The following is a 21001-nucleotide window of genomic DNA, read 5'->3' as shown; positions in this document are numbered from 1 at the left end:
ATTTTATTAGTCAGGGTTTTCCAGAGAAATAGAATCAACAGGGTGTGTGTGTGTGTGTGTGTGTGTGTGTGTGTGTGTGGAGAGAGAGAGAGAGAGAGAGAGAGAGGAACAGAGACAGAGAGCTAGAGAGACAGAAAGAGACAGAGAAATTATTTTAGGAATTGGCTCACACACCGTGGAGGGTTTTGCTTTGTGCCAGTCTAGGCCTGCAGATGAGAGCCAGGGAAGGGTTGAAGTTGCAGCTCAAGTCTGAAGGCACAGGACAGGCCCAAACTCCCTCTTTCTCTTTCTCTTTCTCTTAAGGTCTTCACCTGTGATGGGGAGAGGCCCACCCACACTAGGGAGGGCAGTCTGCCTTACTAAACATCCACCAGCTTAAATGCTGACCTCATCATAAATAACTTCACAGCAACATCTAGACTAGTGTTTGATCAAGTATCGGGATACTGTGGCTCAGCCAAGTGGACACATCCAATCAGCCACCACCTGGTGATCACACGGTGGAGATGGGGACTAGCGTCACTACATTTACCTAAGTCACAACGTGAAAATGTACCTGTGCCCCATCTATTCATTCGTGGAAGGATAGATTTTATGAAACCGAGGATCCAGATTAACAAAAAAGAGGCCGGATAAAGAAATTGTGTTTTGCTTCACATACACACGATATCAGAAGAACTTACTGGCAGTAGATACAGAGCAGAATGCTGATACTTTGGCTAGGTTATGTGGTTGGCCCCATCCCTAGAAATTACCTAGAAAAACTAGAGTACTTTGAATTGTACTTCCTCCGATGCCTTAGAGAATTCCAAAAAAAACAAAGAGATCGCAGCCATGTGACCCAAGATCATCCCTTACAGTTTTAATATTCTATAACTCAATTTGATGTTATTAAATGAGATTTAGAGGGAATGGGGAAGGAAATATTGAAACAAGAAGACTTGATAATAACTCTACATTAGATGTATTAGTGACATATGCTACCTACCTTTTGCCTCAAAGAGCCTATTAAATTATCATCAAAAAGACAGCTTTGAGAGGCAGAGGGGTTTAAAGTCAGACACATTTATAGTTCACATCATAGTTCAGAATGGCTGATTCTCTAAACAGTATTTTGAAGAACTGCTTGCAAAGTGACTTTTAACAAGTGCTGACAGAAGTTAAACACAAAATCAGCTTCCTTTATGATCCAAAAGTTCAACATTTTGAAAATGCAGTTCATCGGGTAGAAAAACTTTTAAAATTTTTTATTAGATGACACGTCATACTTAACATCTTTGCGACACCCAATTGCTAAGTGGAAATTATCACTCCAAATTCCAGTGTTCTTGTTAAGAGATTTATGAGCCTTTTAGTTCAGGTCTCTTCCAACAAATATCACGCTCTCCATGCCACCGTGCAATTTCCTACAACATAGTAAAGTCATATGGCCTATCAGATCTAGCTTCCAGACTACACACTCCCCTCCCAGGCACCAGCTGACTCCCTTCTCAGTTGCAGCAAATGTCTGCGGGCACATCTTCCTCCTACACTTGATTCCCTCTCCAGCGTCTATGTCTTATTTCTTTACCTTAATCCAAATCTAAAACCTCATTCAAAGACCAGGTCAAGGCTTAACCCTTTAATAAATATGAGTGCGTAGAAGAGAAGCATTGAAATAATAAGGCATTCAAAATCCGAAGCCATGCTTCTCAAGCCATCCGTCTACAAAACACTGGTTTCCCCCATGCTGATCTGAGATGTTTTAACTACTAAAATCTTAATATTGGAAGTCTTTTCCCAATCTCCATATTCAAAAATGTAATTAATGGGTAAAATTTTCAATGCCAAAGAATTTCTTTTATACGTTTAAAGTAAAACTTTAGTGTTGGCTAATACCCGCCAGATGACAAAATGAATACGTTAATAAATGAATAGTAATGAAAACTGAAAAAAATTATTCATTTTATCTTCTAGTGGGTATTAGCCGTCATTAAATTTTACATGAGCATTCTTCTCACTTGAAAGGAATATCCCTTACTGCACATTAATACATCAACATTCTGATTACCCATTAGATTCTTTTGAATTCGGGGAAGAGTAAGTTTCCGAGTTCCTATTAGCTCAAAGTGCACTAACAAATTGAGTTTCTCTCTCTGAAGTTTTAGTGTTAACCCTGAACTTTCACATTCCCACCAAAGTACGGCTGCCATATGAAACCACGCAAAACAGTCAGCCTTCCCTCCCGCATCATCTCTTATTTTAAACATGCAACACGTGTTTCCATTACAGCATATGTTCAGCTGTAAATTCTGCACATGCATAGACTACGACCAGCACGTCTTCTGTACCCTCCACACCATTACTGACTTACCAGAAATGCTTAATAAGTATTTATGATGCTGTTATTTCAGTAATTAAATGGCACCCCCCAATGTTAAGAGATCTAGCAGCTTTCTCCCCACTACCCATGCGCCCACACACATCTTCCCAGCACCAATCCTAGAGGCTAATCTCTTGATCAGAACCAAAGAGTAATTAGAGACCAATGTTTTGTTTTGTTTCCACTCCAGGGTATCCAGTTTCTCTCCTCATTCTCAACTACTGAGAAAAGGAGGAAAAGAAATGATAACCTCTTTTCTGGAAACTAGATCTCTGGAAACGCAAAGTGCACTGGCTGAGAAGACCGGCAGCATCAACAACAAAAGTAATAAGTACCTTTATTAGGTGCTGAATTTGTATCAGGCATTGTGCTAAGCACCTTACATGAATCACCTTATTTACTCCTCTTCATGCACCTATGAGGTAGGTTTTGTAACTGGATGACTGTTTTCCATCAACCCTAAAGTGGGTTATGACATGGAAGATAGATAGGGGCTACCTGGAGAGACTTGCCGCTGGGATGAGGAGGAAACAGCAGCCTTGATGACCAGCCGACGCCGGCGCGGATGGAGGACGATACGCAGCATCACACGCTTGTCCCCGGCTGACGTAAGCACAACACGCAGGGAAGGAAACACTTCGTTTATGGGGGATGTGAACCCTGAAAGACAGATTATTTCCAGCAATAGATGGATTGGGCATTCGTAATAGAAATTCATTTCAGTTATGGAGAAATAAATATCTGTTCCTTGCACATCTGAGTTTGTAGATCCGTGTAATAACATCACCCGCTTGCAGGGGCGGGGCGGGGCGGGGCACCTATCTCAGATTCGGAAGGGTCAGATACTTGTCCAGGATCAAACAAATACTCACTGATGGTGTCAGGATTCTTAGCCGTAGCATCTGAAGCCAGAGTTTACTCTCTCAGTATTGTACATCTAAAAATTTTACAGATGCAATGAGAATAGTCTGACATTAAAATGATAACCTGTGGGACGCCTGGCTGGCTCAGTTGATTAAGCGTCTGCCTTCAGCTCAGGTCATGATCCAGTGTCCTGGGGTAGAGACCCATGCAAGCTCCCTGCTCAGAGGGGAGTCTGCTTCTCCGTCTCCCCCCCCCCGCCCCGGCCCCTCCCCCTGCTCATGCTCTCTCTCATCTCTGTCAAATAAATACATAAATAATCTTTAAAAAACAAAAAGATGGGGCGCTTGGGTGGCACAGCGGTTGAGCGGCTGCCTTCAGCTCAGGGCGTGATCCTGGCGTTATGGGATCGAGCCCCACATCAGGCTCCTCCACTATGAGCCTGCTTCTTCCTCTCCCACTCCCCCTGCTTGTGTTCCCTCTCTTGCTTGCTGTCTCTATCTCTGTCAAATAAATAAATAAAATCTTTAAAAAATAAAAAAATATAAAAAAAAAAGATAACCTGCTTCACTATGATTTCTTTGAGAAGTTGTACCCTTTCTGTGTATCCTTGGGTCACCAAGAAAAGCCATAAATGTATCTAGATCATAGCACCGTCCTATAGTAATCTATAGGTGAAGCTAAATCTGCAATTGTAAAGTTTCTAGCGCCACACTTTAAATAGTAAAAAAACAGGTGAAATAAATTTCATATACGTTTCCTTTAAGAAACATCCAAAATATTATTTCAACATGTAATCAGTATTTTTTAAATATCAAATAAACTACACTCTTTTTATACTAAATCTTCAATATTTGGTGTGTAATTTTTTTAATTGAAGTATAACTGACATAGAACATTATATTAGTTCTGGGGCGCCTGGATGGCTCAGTCAGTTAAGCATCCAACTCTTGATTTTGGCTCAGGTCATGATCTCAGAGTCTTGAGATCAAGCCCCATCTGGAGCCCCACATCGTGCTCTGTACTCAACCTGAAGTCTGCTGGGGATTCTCTCCCTCTGCCAGTTCTCCTGTTTGCACTCACTAGCTCTCTCTCTCTCTCTCAAATAAATAAATAAAGCTAAAAAAAAAAAAAACATTATATTAGTTCCAAGTGTACAACATAATTTGATTCATCACCACACATGGTTACAAAATTTTTTTTTAATTTATTTTTATTATATTTTTTGAGAGAGAGCAGGCAAGTTGGGGGGAGGCACAAAGGGGAAGGAAGAGAATCTCCCACAGACTCCCCAGTGAGGGTGGAGCTCTGTGCAGGGCTCAATCCCAGGACCCCGAGATTATGACCTGAGCCAAAATCAACAGTCAGATGCTTAATCAGCTGAGCCCCCAGGCATCCATGTAATGAATACTCTTAGATCTACTCTCTTTGCAACTTTCAAATATGCAATACAGTATTATTAACTATAGTTTCTGGTGTATATTTTATATAACACATCTTAATTCAGATTAGCCACATTTCAAACGATAAATAGCCACATGTGGCTAGTGACTACCTTTTAGATTGTGCTGGCCTAGATAAAACATTCCTAACCAAAGACACTTTATGACCTTAATTCATGTCATCTCCAGACACTCCTTCTTTCATGAAGTGCTGCAGGAAACACAGCCCTTCTGTCTTTCTCAGAACTTTATCTTCCTTAGAAAAAAAGAAAACTGATTTTTCAGGAGTCAAGCTTGGCAATCAATTTTAGTAAGACAATTTTAATTTAAATTTTTCTTCTCTTACTTTAACTAACAGCTTTATTGAGGAATAATTGGCATGCAAAACCTTAGTGAGAAAATCTATATTTTCTTTCAGTAAAGACAAAAGTTTATTACACTTTTACTGCATGTCCTGCCCTGTCCTAGCTTGTATTAATCATCTCAGCCAAGTCATGCAACTTAGGAGGTAGGTACTAGCAGTATTATTAATCTCATTTCATACATCAGGAAATAGAGGCTTCGAGGAAATGCAGGCTTAAAAGGAGGCCAAGGTTACTGTCAAGGTGATTGGGCTAGAAAGTGAGGGCACCTAAATTCAAAACCAGGCAGGCTGCCTCCACTGAGCAATGCTGTCTTCAAGAGTAGCTGCCTGTAAATATCCAGGGGAGCTGGGTCTGTACTATTGTGCCACAAAATGCTAGAGGCAGAGATGAGGCATCACTAGGACTGTTCTGATATAATTACCTGGAAAAATAGAAGAAACCTGGACATCTTTATGCAGATTTCTGGCTGGTCAAGGTAATCTCCCTTTAAAAAAAATGCCTTCTTACTGAGGAACCTGGGTGACTCAGTTGGTTAAGCCTCCAACTCTTGGTTTCGGCTCAGGTCATAATCTCAGGGTCCTGGAATCCAGCCCCGCATTGGCTCCCTGCTCAGTGAGGAGTCTGCTGGTTTCTGCCCCTCCCCTCCTCTACCCCTCATCCCGCACGTGTGTGAACGCACATGCATGCTCTCTCTAAAATAAATAAATAAATAAATAAATAAATAAAATTTCTTTGAAAAAAAAAATGCCTACTTACTTATTTAGGGATTTGACTGTTCAGTCTCTTGTAACCTCAGTATTTGCAAACAAAAAGCTTTACAACAATTTTGTATGATGTTTGCTGAAGGCATCACCAGGTGGAAGTCCTTTATAGAACAGAATAATGTGAGAGCGGGGAGAAAAGATGGTGGAGGAGTAGGGGACCCCTTTTTCAGCTGGTCCCCTGAATTGAGCTGGATATGTACCAGACCATCCTGAACACCCACGAAATCAGCCCGAGACGTAGGAAGATACATCTGGATCTCTACAAACGAACATCTCCAGCACTGAGTATTGAGGTACGAAGTGGGGAGCTGTGAAACCGCACACAGATATCGGAAGATAAACGGAAGGGGGAGGGAGCCGCCGCGCTCAGGCGCCAGGAAGCAGTAGCCACCTGCACTGGGGAGTGGGCCGGACTTGCGGACCGGCACCCGCGAGAGAGCAGACTGAGACCGTGAGCCTGGGAACACGCACGACCAGACTGAAAACCGGAGCTCCGGAGCGCTCACTGGAACCGGACTAAAACCGGGAGCTCGGGAGCGCGCATGCAATCAGACGGAAAACTGGAGCTCTGGAGCATGCGTGAACCACACTGAAACAGGGAGCTCGAGAGCACGTGCAGGAACCCAGGGTGGCTGGTGGTGTTAGAAGCACAAAGGACAGAGATGTGCCGGTCCTGGAAGTGAGGGCTGGGGGAGCGGCTGTGGGGCGCTCAACCCGGGACACTGCGGGGTTTTTAGCAGCATGGACAGAAACAGAGTTAAGTGGCCAAGAGAGCTCAGTGGAGAGTGGACTGTGATCTCTCTGTTCTGAGACAGAGGCTAGGATACGGCCACTGCTGCTCTGACTCTCAGAAGAGGCACAGAAAACCGCCAGGGAAAGCCGCCAAGAACAAAAGCCCAGAAATACCAGCTCACATTGTGCCCATCCCCATCCCCCCTCACGGGGGCGGGGGGCAACTCTACCCAAACAGGGCTGCCTGAGTATCAGCGCGGCAGGCCCCTCCCCCAGAAGGCAGGCTGAAAAATCAGGAAGCCCACATCCCTAAGGTCCCTATAAAACAAGCGCACACTGCCTGGGTCCTGGTCAATAATTTGGGCTCTGGGCATCCCCTCAACCTCTCCTCATCAGAATGACGAGGAGGAGAAACCCTCAGAAAAGAAAGGAGACAGAGACTGTGGCCTCTGCCACAGAACTGATGGATACGGATATAACCAAATTGTCAGAAATGGAGTTCAGTGTAACAATGGTCAAGATGATGTGTAGGATTGAAAAAAATATTAACGAAAATATTAACAAGAATATAGAATCTCTAAGGGCAGAAATAGCTAATCTGGCAGAAATTAAAAATGCTATAAATCAAATTCAGTCTAAACTAGACGCTCTGATGGCCAAGGTAAATGAGACAGAAGAACAAATTAGTGAATTGGAGGATGGGATGGTAGAAGAGAAAGTTAAAACAGAAACTTGGCTTAAAAAAATCCAATCTTAAGAATGTAGATTACGGGAGATTACTAACTCAATGAAACGTTCCAATGTCAGAATCATCGGCATCCCCAAGGGGGTAGAGAAAGAGAGAGGTCTAGAAGAGATATTTGAACAAATTGTAGCTGAGAACTTCCCTAATCTGGCAAAGGAAACAAGCATTTTTGTTCAAGAGGCAGAGAGGACCCCACCCAAGACCAATGAGAACAGGCCTACACCAAGTCACGTCATAGTGCAATTTGCAAATATTAGATCCAAGGATACAGTATTGAAAGCAGCCAGGGGGAAGAAAATCCTTACGTACAGAGGGGAAAATATTAGAATAATGTCAGACCTGTCTACAGAGACCTGGCAGGCCAGGAAGGGTTGGCAGGGTATTTTCAAAGCTCTATCTGAGAAGAACATGCAGCCAAGGATCCTTTATCCAGCAAGGCTGTCATTCAGAATTGATGGAGTGATAAGGACCTTCCAAGATTGGCAGAACCTGAAGGAATTCATAACCACCAAACCAGCCCTACATGAGATATTAAGGGGGTTCTATAAAAATAAAAAGGCCCCAAGAGTGATACAGAACAAAAATTTACAATCTATAGAAACAAAGACTTCACAGGCAACATGACATCATTAAAATCATATCTCTCAATAATCACTCTCAATGTGAATGGCCTAAATTCTCCCATAAAACGCCACAGGGTTGCAGATTGGATAAAAAGACATGACCCATCCATTTGCTGTCTACAAGAGACTCATTTTGAACCTAAAGATACATCCAGACTGAAAATGAAGACATGGAAAACCATTTTTCATGCCAATGGACCTCAAACGAAAGCTGGGTTAACAATTCTCATATCAGACAGATTAGATTTTAAACTAAAGACTGTTGTTAGAGATACAGAAGGACACTATATTATTCTTAAAGGATGTATCCAACAAGTGGATATGACAATTATAAATATCTATGCCCCCAACAGGGGAGCAGATAGATACACAAGCCAACTCTTAACCAGAATAAAGAGACATATAGATAATAATATGTTAATAGTAGGGGACCTCAACACTCCACTCTCAGCAACAACAGATCATCTAAGCAGAAAATCAACAAAGAAACAAGAGTTTTGAATGACATACTAGACCAGATGGACCTCATAGATATATATAGAACACTATACCCCAGAACAACAGAATACTCATTCTTTTCGAATGCACATGGAACGTTCTCCGGAATAGACCATATACTGGGTCACAAAACAGGTCTCAACCAATACCGAAAGACTGAAATTATTCCCCGCACATTCTCAGACCACAATGCTTTGAAATTGGAACTCAATCACAAGGAAAAATTTGGAAGAAACTCAAATACTTGGAAACTAAGAACCATCCTGCTCAAGAATGACTGGGTAAACGAGGAAATTAAGAAGGAGATCAAACAATTTTTGGAGACCAACAAAAATGAAAACACATCGGTCCAAAACCTATGGGACACTGCAAAGGCAGTCCAAAGGGGAAAATACATAAGCCATCCAAGCCTCACTCAAAAGAATAGAAAAATCTAAAATGCAGTTTTTTATGTTCTCACCTCAAGAAGCTGGAGCTGGAACAGAAGAACAGGCCTAACCCACGCACGAGAAGGCAGGTGATCAAGATTAGAGCAGAGCTCAATGAATTAGAAACCAGGAGCACAGTAGAGCAGAGCAACAGAACTAGCAGCTGGTTCTTTGAAAGAATAAATAAGATTGATAAGCCACTTGCCAGACTTATTCAAAAGGATAGAGAAAGGACCCAGATTAATAAAATTATGAATGAAAGGGGAGAGATCACAACCAACACCAATGAAATAGGAAGGATCATTAGAAACTTTTATCAACAGCTTTATGCCAATAAATTAAACACCTGGAAGAAATGGATTCCTTCCTGGAAACCTATAAACTACCAAGACTGAAACAGGAAGAAACTGATTATTTAAACAGACTGATTAATTATGAAGAGATTGAAGCAGTGATCAAAAACCTCCCCAAAAACAAGAGTCCAGGGCCTGACAGATTCCCTGGGGAATTCTACCAAACATTCAAAGAAGAAATAATACCTATTCTCCTGAAGCTGTTTCAAAAAATAGAAACAGAAGGAAAACTACCAAACTCATTCTATGAGGCCAGTATTACCTTGGTCCCCAAGCCAGGCGAAGACCCCATCAAAAAGGAGAATTACCAACCGATTTCCCTGATGAATAAGGACCCCAAAATTCTCAACAAGATCCTCGCTAATAGGATCCAACAGTACATTAAAAGGATTATCCATCAAGACCAAGTGGGATTCATCCCTGGGATGCAACAGTGGTTCAACATTCGCAAATCAATCAGTGTGATAGATCATATCAATAAGAAAAGAGTCAAGAACCATATGATCCTCTCAATTGATGCGCAAAAAGCATGTGACAAATACAGCATCCTTTCCTGATTAAAACCCTTCAGAGTGTAGGGATAGAGGGTACATTCCTCAATCTCATAAAAACCATCTATGAAAAGCCTACAGCGAATATCATTCTCAATGGGGAAAAGCTGGAAGCCTTTCCCTTAAGATCAGGAACACGACAAGGATGCCCACTCTCGCCACTATTATTCAACATAGTACTAGAAGTCCTTGCAGCAGCAATCAGACAACAAAAAGGGATAAAAGGTATCAAATCGGCAAAGAAGAAGTCAAACTGTCTCTCTTCGCAGATGACATGATACTCTATATGGAAAACCCAAAAGAATCTACTCCCAAGCTACTACAAGTTATAGAGCAATTCAGTAAGGTGGCGGGATACAAAATCAATGCTCAGAAATCAGTTGCATTTCTATACACGAACAATGAGCCTGAAGAAAGAGAAATTAGGGAATCCATTCCATTTACAATAGCACCAAAAATCATACGTTACCTTGGAATTAACTTAACCAGAGACGTAAAGGATCTATATTCTAGAAACTACGGATCGCTCTTGAAAGGCAATGAAGAAGACACAAAAAGATGGAAAAATACTCCATGCTCATGGATTGGAAGAATAAACATAGTTAAAATGTCTATGCTACCCAGAGCAATCTATACTTTCAATGCCATCCCGATCAAAATACCAATGACATTTTTCAAAGAACTGGAACAAATAGTCCTTAAATTTGTGTGGAAACAGAAAAGGCCCCGAATCACCAAGGAATTGTTGAAAAGGAAGAACAAAGCTGGGGGCATCACATTGCCAGATTTCAAGCTATACTATAAAGCTGTAATCACAAAGACAGCATGGTACTGGCACAAAAACAGACACATAGACCAATGGAACAGAATAGAGAACCCAGAAATGGACTCTCGGCTCTTTGGGCAACTAATCTTTGACAAAGCAGGAAAAAACATCCAGTGGAAAAAAGACAGTCTATTTAATAAATGGTGCTGGGAAAATTGGACAGCTATATGCAAAAGAATGAAACTTGACCACTCTCTCACACCGTACACAAAGATAAACTCCAAATGGTTGAAAGACCTCGATGTGAGACCGGAATCTATCAAAATCCTAGAGGAGAACATAGGCTGCAACCTCTTTGACATCGGCCACAGCAACTTTTTTCATGACACATCTCCAAAGGAAAGAGAAACAAAAGATAAAATGAACTTGTGGGACTTCATCAAGATAAAAAGCTTCTACACAGCCAAGGAAACAGTCAAAAAAACTAAGAGGCAGCCCACGGAATGGGAGAAGATATTTGCAAATGACACTACAGATAAAAGACTGGTATCCAAGATCTACAAAGAACTTCTCAAACTCAATATACGAGAAACAAATAATCAAATCAAAAAATGTGCAGAAGATATGAACAGACACTTTTCCAATGAAGACATACAAATGGCTAACAGACACATGAAAAAATGTTCAAAATCATTAGCCATCAGGGAAATTCAAATCAAAACCACATTGAGACGCCACCTTACACCAGTTAGAATGGCAAAAATTGACAAGGCAGGAAACAACAAATGTTGGAGAGGATGTGGAGAAAGGGGATCCCTCTTACACTGTTGGTGGGAATGCAAGTTGGTACAGCCACTTTGGAAAACAGTGTGGAGGTCCCTTAAAAAAGTTAAAAACAGAGCTACCCTATGATCCAGCCATTGCACTACTGAGTATTTACCCCAAAGATACAGACGTAGTGAAGAGAAGGGCCATATGCACCCCAATGTTCATAGCAGCATTGTCCACAATAGCTAAATTGTGGAAGGAGCCGAGATGCCCTTCAACAGATGACTGGATTAAGAAGATGTGGTCCATATATACAATGGAATATTACTCAGCCATCAGAAAGAACGATTACCCAACATTTGCAGCAACATGGACGGGACTGGAGAAGATTATGCTAAGTGAAATAAGTCAAGCAGAGAAAGACAATTATCATATGGTTTCACTCATTTATGGAACATAAGAAATAGCAGGAAGATCGGTAGGAAAAGGAAGGGAAGAATGAAGGGGGGGTAAACAGAAGGGGGAATGAACCATGAAAGACTATGGACTCTGGGAAACAAACTGAAGGCTTCAGAGGGGAGGGGGGTGGGGGACTGGGATAGGCCGGTGATGGGTAGTAAGGAGGGCACGTATTGCATGGTGCACTGGGTGTTACACACAAATAATGAATCATGGAACACTACATCAAAAACTAAGGATGTACTGCATGGTGACTAACATAACATAATAAAAAATTATTATAAAAAAATAAGGTGAGAGCATCTCATTTAGTATTATGCTGTGATATGTTCAAGAACTTTTGGAACCGTACTCAGAGTTTCTGAGATATAGTCTCCCCTCGAGAACAACTGCTAGAATATTTTAGAAGCATGAGCACTGCCTGTGTTTTCCATTTAAAGATGTTCCTTTTCTGGAGCCTGGCACCACCATCCACTATCACTTTTATCACCGTTAATGAATATGTAGAGAACCCCACTGGAGCCTACGTTACATTCTTCCTAGACTCAGGCATGTCTGAGCATTTCTGGAAAACAGATGAATCAGAGCCACAAAGAATCTGGGAGCAGGGGAGCCTTTAGGCAAAGAAAGAAAGAGAAGTGAAACTCACTGTTTCTTCTAATAAAAATGTCCCCAGTGAAGAGTGGGAGGAGAGCTATCTGGGGAGTGTGCCTCAACGTGTCCTACCATTTCCCCTCTTCGCCCCAGGCCAGTGCCTTCACACCCTCCGGGGCCAGGCATGAGGGGCGAGAGCTTTCATGGAAATACAAGAGAGCCGCTTGCTTTGAGGTCTGAGAAATACTGGGCACTCCAGTCAGTCCTGCTGTGCAATTTTTGAAAGACGGTAAAACAAGGGTAGGAAGGAATTTTCCCCACTTGGAGATGAAGCCAGCACAGATTCGAGAAATCGAAGTGCAGAGGGAAGCCTTGGGTAACTAGGTAACGATCTCTAGCACACCAGCACCGTGCACATTTCCAGCCCCAGACAAAGCCCGAGGGATCTGGACTGGCCTCAACATCACAGAGGCAGCAACCTTACGGCACACAGCCACCAGCGTCCTACAGCCACACTAACAGGCCATCTCCGGCAGCCTGCACATCCCAAGGCTGGTGGGAAGAAAGGAAAATGCTTCATTCACTACATGGTGGCTGAGGAGCTGAGTGTGAGCACTTACGGAAACTCCCAGAAATCATTGGGATGGGGGATCCCCAGAGGCAGCTGGAGTTTCCACAGAGGCAGGTAAAAACAGAATCAGAGAAATCATTCCCATGCTGTAAGCCTACTTTATTCCTTGATTGCGCGGTCTAGCTGGGCACTAGCCCACTACCATCACTCAGACTCCGGCTCCCCTCGGGGCTCGGACCTCAGGAAAGAAAACTAACATGTCAGGGGAGGACAGACCAAAGGAGGCCCCTGTGTGAAGAGACCAGGGGAGGAATGGGCACTAGGATGAATTACAGGGTTCAGTCTGATGACCCATCCTGCAGGGACACCCGTCCTCACAATACTGGTGGATCCTGGCCCCCAGACCTGAAAGGATAAATGCCAAAGGGAAGGCCCCCCTTTAGCCAATTTAGTCCATTGTGTTTTGAAAATTAATTATGATTAATGCAAGTGAGAATAAAAAGATCCCATCTAACAAAATCAAAAATGGAATTTTAATGGCTTTGTCAGGAATTTTTTTAATATCTCCTGTTTGCTTTAATAGAAATGTATCTCAGTTCCTCAGTCTTATAACTGAGCAAGAAGTGAGTCACATTGTTTCAGTAATTCAAATCATGTTGCGTAAATAAATGGAAAAATGATTCATCTTTCAGATTTCCCTGAACAAACTACAACCGAGCTGCCAATAACACCAACACCAGGAACATTTCTCCACAAGAGGGCGCCAGAAGCTGACATTCCTTACTAATACACTCTCCGAAGAACTAGAGAAGATTTTGGAGTTTGATGACAAAGTTAAAAGAGGGAAGGAGTCAGATATATAAAAGCAATAGGCAGGTGTATCTGGTTCACATGCTTGCTTTATTGAAATCTCCACAGTGGTTCAGGACGTTAAATATGTAAATAGCAACATCTGAGCAAGAGAGATAATGTTATCGTTCAACTTGAATTTGCCTTGCTGAATACTGTGGGATTTTTGTTAATGAATTAATTTTAATAGACTTTTCTGTACTTAAAAGGGAACTCAGAATGGTGTTTCATTTATTAGAATCATTGGTACATATCCTTTTATGCAATGACCAAATTGTTACATTAAATAGAAAGCTCAACGAGGTATCTACTATGGTATAAGTCATTGTTAATTTGCTGAACAATGCCAATTCTGAGGATTTGGGATTTGAAATGAAGCTGTAACGTAGAATACAAGGAAAGAGTATTAGAATATTCTATTATCAAAAGAACAACAGGTTGTTTTTAAAAGGGGGAGAGAGGCAGAAATATGATCCAAATTACAGTAGAAATGGATTTAAATAAATGTTTTGAAAAGAGAAAAGAAAAGGTGAATGGTCCTAAGGAATTAAGAACCTAGATATCTTCAGCAGGAAAACGTCAAGTTGATGATTTTTACAACAGGTGCACCCAGTATAGGTTTATTTGGATTATTCAGTCTCTCGTGCCTGTATTACTCTTACACGTAAACCCTAACACTACTAACAAGTTCTATTCTTTCATTGTACCCTGTGTTTCTCCTTTTAGCCCTTAAAATTGTAACCTGATTACCACACCCTTTACTATAGAAGGATAGGGTAGTGTAGTCCATAGTCCTAAAGTCTCATTTTGAGCTAATCAAGGAGTTGCAGAATTCAAAAGAATAAACAAACAGCTCAGGCTAGAACCCCTTGTTCAACTCCTACAGAATCCGCACAGCAGTGAAAATTCAGATGGATTCTATTTAAATTATCTCTCAGTATGTTAATTATCTATTACCACATAACTACTTGCCCCAATACATAGAGACCTAAAACAGCAGATCTATTACTCATGGTTCCTTTAGGTCAAGAATTCAGAAGGTCACCTGGTGGTTCTGGCTCTAGGTCTCAAGAGAAATCAAGGTATCAGCTCAGGCTGTAGTCATCTCAAGGTATGACTGATGCTAGAAAACCCACATCCAGGATTGCTGCCTCCTGTCTATTGGAAGGAGGCCTCGGTTTCTCAGCTACGGACCTCACCTCTTCTCGAGAGTCCTCACCACATGGCAGCTGGCTTTCCCACATTGAGTGGTTCAAGAGAGCAAGGCAGAACCCACATATCTCTTATCACTCAGACTCAAAAGACACACTCAATCACATCCTATTGGTCACCCAGGCCAACCTTTTCCAATGTGGCAGGAGAAAACATAAGGATATGAATACCAGGGGGCTAAAATCATTAAGAACTCTCTTGAAAGCTGGCTCCACGCATAGCTCGTCCAGTGTTCTAAATACTCATGGCTTTCCCATATAGTCAACCTGGATGAAGGCAAAGAAAGATCCCTGCCAAGGGCCCTTTCTCTCTTCTTCCTCCCACAGCCTCTAAGCTCCTCTATATGTTCTTTTCTCCTCACTCTCACCTCCTTCAACCATACCCCTATATTCTGTTGCTTCTTGTTCAGCTCTTTTATGCTCCATTGTTCAATTGTTCCTGAGATTTCATAGCTGAGGGCAAAAGAGAAGGAGAAAAAATCTGCACTGAGGTCGGTCTTAGATTCTCAGTATAAAGCCATTAGCTTCTTCATGATATATTATTGCGATGAACACCATTTAGTAGATCTCCTGCACTTGATTATGCTAAAGAATATCTGTCTCTTTCTTGAGTCAAAAACCCGGTTTTCTTGGGTCTCAATGTGAGCCAGGCTCCAGGTGGAATGGGAGAGGGGGTGTGGGATGAGGAGGGGGAAAGAAAACAGAACCCTACTGCCATGTAACTGTTGCAATCCATAAGTCATTTGTAAAGTATTCCTTTGACATATATTCTACCTAATAAAATACAAGTTTGCCAAATCAGACAGTATCTGCCTGTTCACTACTTTAACCCCAGCACCTGCCACAGTGGGCGGTACATAAAAGACACTCTAATAATCGTGTAGTATAAGATACACAGCCGCCTCAATGGTATTATTTAAGAGACTAAAATTGTGTCCTGATGATAATCTAAGAAAAGGAAAAGGTTCATAAATCTCTCTTAAAATAGAATTGTGTGACCTGAGACAGAATATATTAAATAATGGTCATATATTGATCTCTTAATTAACTAGTATATCTCTGGAACACCTTGGTGGCTCAGCTGGTTAAGCACCACCTTCAGCTCAGGTCATGATCCAGGGTCCTGGAGTTGAGACCTGCATCGGGCTCCCTGCTCAGCGGGGAATATGCTTCTCCCTCTCCCTCTGTGCGCTCTTTCTCTCTCTCAAATAAATAAATAAACCTTTTAAAAATAAATAAATATATACATATAAATAATTAGAATATCTCTTCATTTCTTGGTATGTATTTATAGTGTATCATAACTTAACAGTAAATACAAGCCTTGTCACCCACAAAATCACTCATTGAGCACCGATTCCATAAATGAAATCCTTCCATGGTTGGTCAATAAATAAATGTATACCTGTTGGCAGAATTTATTATCACTGATGAATTTAAATATTTCGTATGTTAGGTGTACCATAATGGAATGATTTGCCAAACAATGCTGCCTCTAATAACCCACAGCTCAACACAGAGACATCAACTGTGATGGGGTCGAGGCCCCCCCAGTGCTGGGCATTGGAGCACTGGAATCTATGGTATCACACTCTGCGGCTCAGCCAGTGTTCAAGAACAGAGGCCTCAGGGCTGCTATTCTCAGTGAAACTTGTGTGATGTCCCACCCAACCCAGAGAGGAGATGTACCACCAGAAATGGAACAGTTAGACAGAAGGGAAATATTAACCTGTGTCCTAACCAGAATCAGCAGACACTGACCAGATAATTCAAAAGGGAGGATTTATTTTAAAAGGGACCAGTTTTGGGACACCTGGATGGCTTAGTCGGTTAAGCATCCGGCACTTGATTTTGGCTCAGGTCATGATCTCAAGGTCCTGCGATGGAGTCCCTCATCTGGCTCTGCTCTCTGTGGACAGTCTGCCTGAGGATTCTTTCCCTCTCCCTCTGTCCTTCCCCCTGCGTGCATGTGCGTCTCTCTCTTTCTCTCTCTCTCTTTCAAATAAATAAATCTTTTAAAAAAATAAATAAATAAGAGGGTCGAGTTTTGAAGATACGGCGGGATGTAGAGACAAGCCTTAGGGAAGGTGCAAGTCACCAGGACTAGGACTGGCAGAGCCCCGCCAGCCTCAGTAGAAGGATGGGCTGCTGACACCCCACTGGAGAGAAGTGTTAACGGACTCCTGGAAGGAGCTATGACCTTTCACGGCCAGCCTCATGCTTCTTCCTCCTGCCAGCCTCCTCCATGAAGACAGAGGGGAAGGTGCTCCAAATATCCAAGACAGGAGAGCTTTATTTTATTCCTCTGAATCCTTCACATGTAACAGGGTCTTCCAGGGGCAATGAGTCCTTAGGAAATACTGTTATGCATAAAGTAAGCCCGACCTCCCCCCCTCCACCCCCCAAACCTCATGCCACGGTATCTGGCAGGTCACTGTACCTCCTGGATGCTCGACCTCCCACCCCTAACGTGAGAAGGATAATAATATTATGAATTCTTTCTGAAGAAAAAAAATGAAATAATATGCTGTGAACTCTAGAGACGCCTGGGTGGCTCAGTTGATTAAGCAACCAACTCTTGATTTCAGCTCAGGACATGATCTCAGGGTTGTGAGATCGAGCCCTGCAAAGGGCTCCACACTCAGCTCAGAGTCTGCTTGAGATTCTCTCTCTCCCTCTCCCTCTGCTCCTCCTCCCTCTCATGCTCTCTCTAAATAAATTAATTAAATCCTCAAAAAAAAAAAAAAATGCTGTGAACTCTACATCTCTACTCAAATGCAAGTCACAGAAGATCCCTAAAGGAATGCTGCCTCCTTGTCAATAATACTAAAATGTCATCGCCTAGGATCGTTTTAACAGTGAAGAGACAGTGCTGACCTTCTCCTTTAAATCATTCTATTCAATAAAATAGGTAATCTAAGACAGAGAAATCTATATTTCTGTATTACTCAATAATTCTATTTTTATTTTTAATAGAAAAAAATAAGTCTTACAAAAGGAAAAAGAAGTTTTCTTAAATTATTAGTTTAGACTTAACCAAGTCTGTGTAAAGATAGAAGTGAGTTGTCCAATACAATAGCCACTAGTCATATGTGGCTATTTAAATTTAAATTGTAGTTAATTAAAATTAAATAAAACTAAAAATGCAGTTTCTCAGCCACACTGGTCACATTTCGAGTTCAACAGCAGAGCAGAGAGAGAAACCAGCAGGAGGAATGGCCTGCACTTCCAGCAATCAGCTGGGCCTGGATGCACGCTTTTCCCCATGTTCAATCTCAGCTCCCTTCCCCGGGGGAAAGAAACTTTTGAGTCTGGTGCTAGGGAAGAAGCAAGGCCAGGGATTGCAAAGTCTCAGCCAGCAAGTACACGGTAAGTATCGAGAAACTGCAGTTCGGAGATCTTCTCGGAGGGCAGGGAGGGCACAGAGCCCATGGAATCAAGCCACAGAGGAGGACCTCCCTGCCAGGGTCCAGAGCAATCAGCATTAAAACACAGGCCCAGAAGGGAAACCAATACTAAGCACTAACAAACCCAGCAGGAATATCCAGAACAACTAACAATTACTGAGTAAATGCTTTATATAAATTAACACACATAAGCCTTACAACCACAAATTATTTTTAAAATCAAGTTGTCAAAATAAAATCATTCATAGATAAGGAAACCATAGAATTATAACCAAGGTCACAAAGCCAGTGGGTAGTAAAGGATCTAACCCCAAATGTCTAACTCCACAGGCCATGCCCTTAACCACTGTCCTTTACTGTCTCCCTTTTTACCCCTTAATTGCTCATCACACTCCCCACCTGGATGCTGGAAGAGCCAGGTACAAAATAGTGAGTGGAGAAGAGGAAGAGGATCTGAAGTAATTCGACTGAAAGAACAGTTAACACTTCCCCCTCCCAGGCCACATCACTGATTCCTAAAACAGGGTCAGGGCTGAAACTAGAGAAAAAACTTTACCTTGGAAGCAAGAAGAAAATGTTGCTTTAGAATGGACTTCTTAATACGTGTTAGTGTTTGACAATCTACAAAATCTGTGTAAAATGCTATCAAATACTAGAGTAGGGAAAGCCTAAAAATCAGGTGTGACATATGGTAATAGAAGAATAAAGCTATTACCTGATCATATACAACTGAATCCAGAGCAGTCAATAAATGTTTCATTTTTATAGCTATTTTTAACAGCAGGAAACTGACAACATTGTGCTTAGAGCCTTGCCATGCAGAGCAAGAGATAAACTCAAGATTAATTTCAGTCATAGGTTCATCAAAATGTAAGTCTGGAAGGACCTTGGGAAGTCATCTATGTGTTCTCCATTCCACAGACGGTGTTAAGTCAAAACCAATAAATGAAAAATTGTTGGGTGAACAATGTAAATGGAATAGAAAGCAAAATTGACTAACTGCTACAGAAACGTTCAAAGAGTAATTGAAGATTAATGATGACTTAGTAACACAAAAGAATAAACTAATAGAATATTTATTTGCAAGTTTTTTCAAAAATTCACAAGTTCAAAAATTTGCAACTTCAAAAACTGTTTTCCTCATCCATTGATTCATCCTTTCCCTTCAAAACTGGCAGTAAGATAAGAGAAGAAACAGTCAAACTAATGAAAGCTGTGAGATAAGTGGAAAACATTCCAACTTCCAGAAAACCATACCAGCTTAGAGGAGTTTGAAGTAAGCTGCGCAAAGACCCTTTCCTTTTCTTTCACCTCCAAATATAAATCATTCTTGAAAATTAAACATTTTCCAAACAAAACTTCCTCCCTAGCAAGTTATACATTAAAACTCTTTCAACAGTTATTGAAAGGAAAAAAAAAATTGGTCAAAAACATATAGATATTTTGGACCAGACTATTTTTTACATGAAAACCTATTCACTATGGTGAGTCATGGAAAAAAAAATCTTTTATCAGTGTTTTTTGGTTGAGAAAATGACTCTCGTAAGCTATTTCCCATATAAAAGTAGTCTTGAGAAACCTTGTTAGAAAAGCTAAATTGCCTGTAGAGTGTTTAAAGGCAACTAATCTGGGAGAGGAGGTAATCAATCTCTAAATGAGAAATTGAAGCATAAGTACCAGAAATAATTTCAAGGAGCTGAAACCCTAAACGGTAGCTTGGTCTGGGGTTTGTAATTGTGCTCACGGAAGGCACAAATATAACAGCTACCTCATTTTGCTTCCTTCCTGACCTATTGTAATTTTCCAATGTTACACACTTTCCCAAAATTAATTTTATCACCAGCTTCCCATTTTTAACTGAGGACAATATTAAAAGGAGCCAATTCTAGCTTTTTGCCCTAACAGCAGTAAATGCCTAAGCCATACCTTTAGAAATTCTGATTTGTCATTGACTTGGGTGAACCCTTGGTACTAATATTTTTAAATAGTTTCCCTTGGATGAAAACCACTGCTCTGGCTTGTTTGTATATGCATATGGGGCATGTAATTCCTTTACTAGAAAGATCTTCAATCCAAACCAAAGAGAACAGATAGATGCAAACCTCCAGTTAAATCTACAAGCGAGTGTTGGCCTTGTATATTCAACATTCCTACAGTTCCGCAACTATGCTGTTTCCTGACCATTCACTGTAGTTCTGCCATCACAACCCATATCTTAATTGTGAATCAAAATTTTTATAAATAAATCTTAAATAAAACTTAAAAGCTGTTTTTTAAACAATTAAATATATTAGGTGCCCTGACAGTAGGCACTTAGGGAGCCTTTGTTAAAACTGAAATTAGGACACTGATTTTACTTCCAATGTCCCTCATTACAAATGTATCTAATATTCATTGAAATGATACTTTTTGTAATAACATTTGTATTCACATGCATTCCTATTTATTTCTATGGATATTCCACTTTAATTTGCCATTGGTTAAAAATTAGTTGAGGATTCTTCAATTGCCCTCTTGGTCAGGAGATTTGTCCTCACTGCTTTCAGGGAAGCTCTGGTATAATCAGGAGCTCTGGTTGTCTAAGTTAAAGGCTCTTGTCTCATTTGCCAACTAAGCCAATCATTATTTCAATTGGGTTTTCACTCGATGAGA

General features: G+C 41.2%; 1 long non-coding RNA gene across 3 annotated transcripts in view; it reads right to left on the bottom strand.

The window, feature by feature from the left end:
* LOC130542731 (uncharacterized) overlaps positions 1–21001 on the bottom strand; it is a 206595-nt gene that overhangs the window by 96050 nt on the left and 89544 nt on the right. For all 3 annotated transcript variants that reach the window (XR_008957473.1, XR_008957475.1, XR_008957474.1), the window contains one exon: positions 2861–3022. This is a non-coding gene — a long non-coding RNA (uncharacterized LOC130542731). The remainder of the gene's footprint in view (positions 1–2860; positions 3023–21001) is intronic.

The sequence above is a fragment of the Ursus arctos genome, unplaced genomic scaffold (genome assembly GCF_023065955.2).
Source record: "Ursus arctos isolate Adak ecotype North America unplaced genomic scaffold, UrsArc2.0 scaffold_5, whole genome shotgun sequence".
Taxonomy (NCBI): Eukaryota; Metazoa; Chordata; class Mammalia; order Carnivora; family Ursidae; genus Ursus; species Ursus arctos.
The sequence above is the reverse complement of the archived record's forward strand: the minus strand, read 5'-3'. Positions and strand labels throughout refer to the sequence as shown.